Source organism: Rattus norvegicus, chromosome 17 (assembly GCF_021556685.1).
Source record: "Rattus norvegicus strain SHRSP/BbbUtx chromosome 17, alternate assembly SHRSP_T2T, whole genome shotgun sequence".
Lineage (NCBI taxonomy): Eukaryota > Metazoa > Chordata > Mammalia > Rodentia > Muridae > Rattus > Rattus norvegicus.
Genome location: NC_141550.1, coordinates 48913593 through 48919762, shown reverse-complemented (window position 1 = coordinate 48919762; position 6170 = coordinate 48913593). Strand labels below are relative to the sequence as shown.

The following is a 6170-nucleotide window of genomic DNA, read 5'->3' as shown; positions in this document are numbered from 1 at the left end:
AATAGCAAAAAACCCAGGATAGCTAAAACTATCCTCAACAATAAAAGGACTTCAGGGGGAATCACTATCCCTGAACTCAAGCAGTATTACAAGGCAATAGTGATAAAAACTGCAGGGTATTGGTACAAAGACAGACAGATAGACCAATGGAACAGAATTGAAGACCCAGAAATGAACCCACACACCTATGGGCACTTGTTTTTTGACAAAGGAGCCAAAACCATCCAATGGAAAAAATAGCATTTTCAGCAAATGGTGCTGGTTCAACTGGAGGTCAACATGTAGAAGAATGAAGATCGATCCATGCTTATCACCCTGTACAAAGCTTGAGTCCAAGTGGATCAAGGACCTCCACTTCAAACCAGATACACCCAAACTAATAGAAGAAAACCTTGGGCAGCATCTCGGACACATGGGCACTGGAGAAAATTTCCTGAACAAAACACCAATGGCTTATGCTCTAAGATCAAGAATCGACAAATGGGATCTCATAAAACTGCAAAGCTTCTGTAAGGCAAAGGACACTGTGGTTAGGACAAAAACAGCAACCAACAGATTGGGAAAAGATCTTTACCAATCCTACAACAGGTAGAGGCCTTATATTCAAAATGTACAAAGAACTCAAGAAGTTAGACCACAGGGAGACAAATAATCCTATTAAAAAATGGGGTTCAGAGCTAAACAAAGAATTCACAGCTGAGGAATGCAGAATGGCTGAGAAACACCTAAAGACATGTTCAAGATCTTTAGTCATAAGGGAAATGCAAATCAAAACAACCCTGAGATTTCACCTCACAACAGTCAGAATGGCTAAGACCAAAACTTCAGGTGACAACAAATGCTTGTGAGGATGTGGAGAAAGAGGAACACTCCTCCATTGTTGGTGGGATTGCAGACTGGCACAATCAGTCTGGAGGTTCCTCAGAAAATTGGACATTGAGGATCCAGCTATACCTCTCTTGGGCATATACCCAAAAGATGCCCCAACATATAAAAAAGACACGTGCTCCACTATGTTCATAGCAGCCTTATTTATAATAGCCAGAAGCTGGAAAGAACCCAGATGCCCTTCAACAGAGGAATGGATACAGAAAATGTGGTACATCTACACAATGGAATATTACTCAGCTATCAAAAACAATGCTTTTTGGAAATTCATAGGCAAATGGATGGAACTGGAAAATATCATACTGAGTGAGCTAACTCAATCACAGAAAAACACACACAGTATGCACTCATTGATAAGTGGATATTAGCCCAAATGCTTGAATTACCCTAGATGCATAGAACACATGAAACTCAAGACGGATGATCAAAATGTGAGTGCTTCACTCCTTCTTTAAAAGGGCAACAAGAATACCCTTGGCAGGGAATAGATAGGCAAAGATTAAAACAGACACAGAAGGAACACCCATTCAGAGCCTGCCCCACATGTGGCCCATGCATATACAGCCATCCAATTAGACAAGATGGATGAAGCAAAGAAGTACAGGCTGACCGGAGCCGGATGTAGATCTCTCCTGAGAGACACAGCCAGAATACAGCAAATACAGAGGCGAATGCCAGCAGCAAACCACTGAACTAAGAATGAGACCCCCGATGAAGGAATCAGAGAAAGAACTGGAAGAGCTTGAAGGGGCTCAAGACCCCATATAAACAACAATGCCAAGCAACCAGAGCTTCCAGGGACTAAGCCACTACCTAAAGTTTATACATGGACTGACCCTGGACTCTGACCTCATAGGTAGCAATGAATATTCTAGTAAGATCACCAGTGGAAGGGGAAGCCCTTGGTCCTGCTAAGACTGAGCCCCCAGTGAACGTGATTGTTGGGGGGAGGGCAGCAATGGGGGGAGGATGGGAAGGGGAACACCCATAAAGAGGGGTTAGGGGGATGTTGGCCCGGAAACCGGGAAAGGGAATAACACTCGAAATGTAAATAAGAAATACTCAAGTTAATTAAAAAAAGAAAAAAGAAAAAAAGAACACACAACACAATAGTCTTTGACCCAATTGGTAAGATATAATTGCCCACTTAAACATACAAAGCCCAGTACCATCCATCCCTTAAGAACATTGATAACAACCCTAAAATACACAGAGCAGAATCTTAACATCACCTGCCATGGCTTCTCCCCTCTCTCCTGTCTTCCCTTCTCTTCTCTTCCTCCTCCTTCAAACTTCTCTACTGCCCATCCTTCCTTCTCCTCCAATGACAGGCTTCCTTCTATCCTGTACCTGCCCCTCACCTGTACTTTACATAATCAATGGAGAGGTGGTTCTGCTGAAGTCACCTGAGTTCTGAGTCCTTGACTAGGCAGCTGTCCTTGGGGCAGTGGAATTAGCATCAAAATACAGTAACTTTAGGGCAAACTGCAACAAGCGGCTTTGAGGGAAATTTATTGCTCTAAGTACCTACATTAAAATTACAGCACAAACAAACAAAATAATGATACAATTCAAGAATTTGAAAAAAAAAAAAAAAACAACAAACCAAACCCAAATCCAGTAGATAACAAGAAACACTAAAAATCAGAGCAGAAATTACTGAAATGGTGGTTCTAAGAGGCAAATTCAATAAACTAAAAGTCTACATAAAAACAAGTGGAAATATCTCATGTTTGAACTGAAGAACATATTGAAAAGAGAATTATACGAATTCTAGGTTTAGAAATATAAAATTAAAAGAGTAAGCCCCAAAAGCCACAAACTCAGGGCTAAACCCTGCTGCCAGGAATAACAGGCCATAAAGATAAAGAAAAGGAATACAAAAACCAGCTCAGGCTATCGAGGACTGACCCAAAAACCATCCAAAGACATCCCCCCAGCTTACTCAGAGTCATACTTTAACCAGATGTCCTCCAGACCCTGATAAGCCCCTACTTGTGCTTTTCAGCCATTGTGTCCTGCAGAGAGCATTCCAGGAAACCGGGCAGCCCAAGCCTAACCAGAGGTGTTTCAAATACAAATGCTCCATCAATTTTGACAAACTTTTAAAAATAATGAGGACCTGAAGACCCTACCCTTCTCCTGATTTAGTAGCTCTGTTCCAGGAACCAGGGGGTCATAAAACCTTCTCGCATTCCCCTTATCTCCTGGAGCCATAAAACAATCTTGTAACTTGTGGTGCATTCCCCTTTGACATCCCCCATCCCCTGGTGCTCACAGCCTCTACCTTTAAATGCTCTTTTTCCCAGCCTCTCGGGGCCTCTGTCTCCTGAGTGGGATACGTGTCGGCCCAGAGATCTCTGTAATAGGTCTCCGTAATAAACCTCGCCTTTGCTTATTACATCCAAAATGGTCTCTCTGTGTCTGGGGTCCGCGATTTCCCAAGACTTGAGTAAGGGTCTCTCTGCGTGAGATCTTTCAATATCTGAGAAGAAAAACACCTTTTTCTTTGTTTGTTTATATACAACAAATGAAACCTAAAGAAAACAGGAAACAATATTTTAGGTGGAGAGAAGAATGAGCGTACAGAAACTGGAAATAAATAGTAAGCCATAATCACTAAAACATAACAAAAAATGACACCAAAAGTCAGCAATATAGTGACCACCATTAACATATGCATTCCAACAATAAACTTAAATAGCAATGCCTTAAATTATCCAATCAAATGGCAAAGGGTGACTTGAATGGATCAAGAAACAAAATTCATAGCTAGGTAGTAACACCTGTCTTTAATACTAACACTCAGGAGACAGAGGCAGGTGGATCTCTGAGTTCAAGACCACCCAGATGCAGAGAGTTCTAAGACATCCAGAATTACACAGAGATACCTTGTTTCAAAAACAAAACAAAACAAAACAACAAAAAATAGCAATAAACAAAAAGAAAGAAGGAGGAGGAGCAAACAAATAACAAAGTAAAAGAAACAAACTTCATCTGTTATCTATAAGAAACACATCTTGGTTAGGGGATATTGGAACATGTGTTTAATCCCAGCACTCAGAAAGCAGAGTCAGGAGGATTTCAATGAGTCTGAGGCTAGCAAGGTCTACATAGTAAGCTCCAAGATGCCAGAAGTATAGAGAGAAAACAACAAGTGAGGGGAGGGAGGGAGGGAGGAAAGAGGAAAGAAAGAAGGGAGGGAGGGTGGGCAAGCTAAGAGACACATCTTAGCTCTAAAAATGACTTTGCCTTAGAGCAAAAAATTGCAAATGTTCTGCAATCAAATGGAACCAGGAAATATGAAAGTGTCACTACCCTGCTGTCTATATTATAGAATAAAATAAAACCAAGTGGGAGAGGCAAGGTAACAGTTAACCAAAAAGACATTACTATCCTAAATATACATGCACCAAACTTTGGGGTACCCAATTGCATTTTTTTAAATCTATTACTGAATTTATAAACACAGATTAACATCACCCCATTAATACTAGATGATTCCATACTCCACTTCTTCAATAGACATGTTAACTAGAAAAAAATAGAAACCTCAGAATTAATTGACATCATACATCAAATAAACTTAACCAATGCCTTCAGAATATTCCACCACAAAACAAGGAATACACATTTTGTACAATAGCACACAGATTTTCTAAAATAGATCACACCCTGGGACACAAAACAAATGTTTACAAATTAAAAAATGTTGAAATAATTCTATATATTTTAGCTGATGAAACTGCAATGAAACTTAAATATCCACAACAAACAACGCTCTAGTTAAGTTTATAAACTCATGAAAATCAAGCAACTCCTTACTAAGAAAGAATTGATTGAAGAAAAAGTCAAGAAAGAATTTTTTTTAATTCTGGAAATAAAAATATAACACAACCTAATCTCTAAAACATATTAAATTCAGCCCTATGGGGGAAACTTATTGCTCTAAGTAACCACCTTAAAATTAGAAAGAGCACGAGAACCATCGGCTCTCCGCTGGGTCCAGCCCATATCTCAAAGCAAGAGCTCCAGCTAAGGGCGAGAACCTGTCCGCGGTGGTGCACGGACCTGGAGACATTTGCCTGAAGAACTACTCAATCCCTGAGCTGGGCCCAAATGACGTGTTACTAAAAATGCATTCGGTGGGGATATGCAGCTCAGATGTTCACTACTGGGAGTATGGCTGAATTGAGGATTTTGTTGTGAAAAAGTCAATAGTGCTTGGGCATTAAGCTGCTCGAACAGTCACAAAAGTAGGAGCGTCGATAAAACATCTAAAACCAGGAGATCGGATTGCCATCGAGCCTGGCATTTCCCGAGAAATGATGAATACTGCAAGATTGGTTGATACAAGCTGACGCCATCCTTCTTCTGTGCCACACCCCTGATGATGGGAACCTCTGTCACTTCAACAAGCACAGTGCTGACTTCTGCTACAAGCTTCCTGATTGTGTCACCTTTGAAGAAGGGTCCCTGATCGAGCCTTTATCTGTGGGGATCTATGCCTGCCAGTGAGGTTCAGTTTCCCTGGGGAACAAGGTCCTTGTGTGCAGAGTTGGGCCAGTTGGGGTAGTCATTTTGCTTGTGGCCAAAGCAATGGATGCTGCTCCAGTGGTGATGACTGACCTATGTCTCTCGGTTGACCAAAGCCAAGGAAGTTGGAGCCGACTTTACCATCCAGATTTTCAAAGAGACCTCTCAGGAAATTGCCAGTAGGGTGGAAAGTCTGCTGGAGAGCAATCCAGAGGTGACCAATGAATGCAGAGGAGTGGAGTCCTCCATCCAGACCGGCATCCAAGACTCCACTCCGTTCAGCTGGGCATCTATGCCATTCATTCTGATGGGACTTTGTTGATTCTGGGAATGGACTCTGAGATGATAAATTTATCCCTAGTGCATGCAGCCCTGCAGGAGGCAGATATCAAAAGTATGTTTCAATACTGCAACACGTGGCTGACCGTAATATTCCTGTTTGCATCAAAGACTTTGAATGTAAAGCTCTTAGTTATATATAGATTCCCTCTAGAGATGGCTATAGAAGCTTTTGAAGTAGACAAAAAGGGTGTGGGGCTGAAAGTTCTGATCAAGTGTGACCCCAATAACTAAAACCCCTAAATGTGAATTGATCTATGCCCTCACCCCACTCTCTCGCCATCTAAGTAGGCTAAATGGCTAGAAAGGGAGGGCATTAATGCAGAACTTTCTTTTGAATAGTAAAAATAGTTAACTAATCCTTCCAGTCTGAATCTGTGCCCTGAGAGCTGGCTCTGCACCCACTC

General features: G+C 41.4%; 1 pseudogene; it reads left to right on the top strand.

The window, feature by feature from the left end:
- Positions 1-4016: 4016 nt before the first annotated feature.
- On the top strand, positions 4017-6006 carry LOC103694098 (sorbitol dehydrogenase pseudogene; annotated as a pseudogene).
- Positions 6007-6170: the final 164 nt, after the last annotated feature.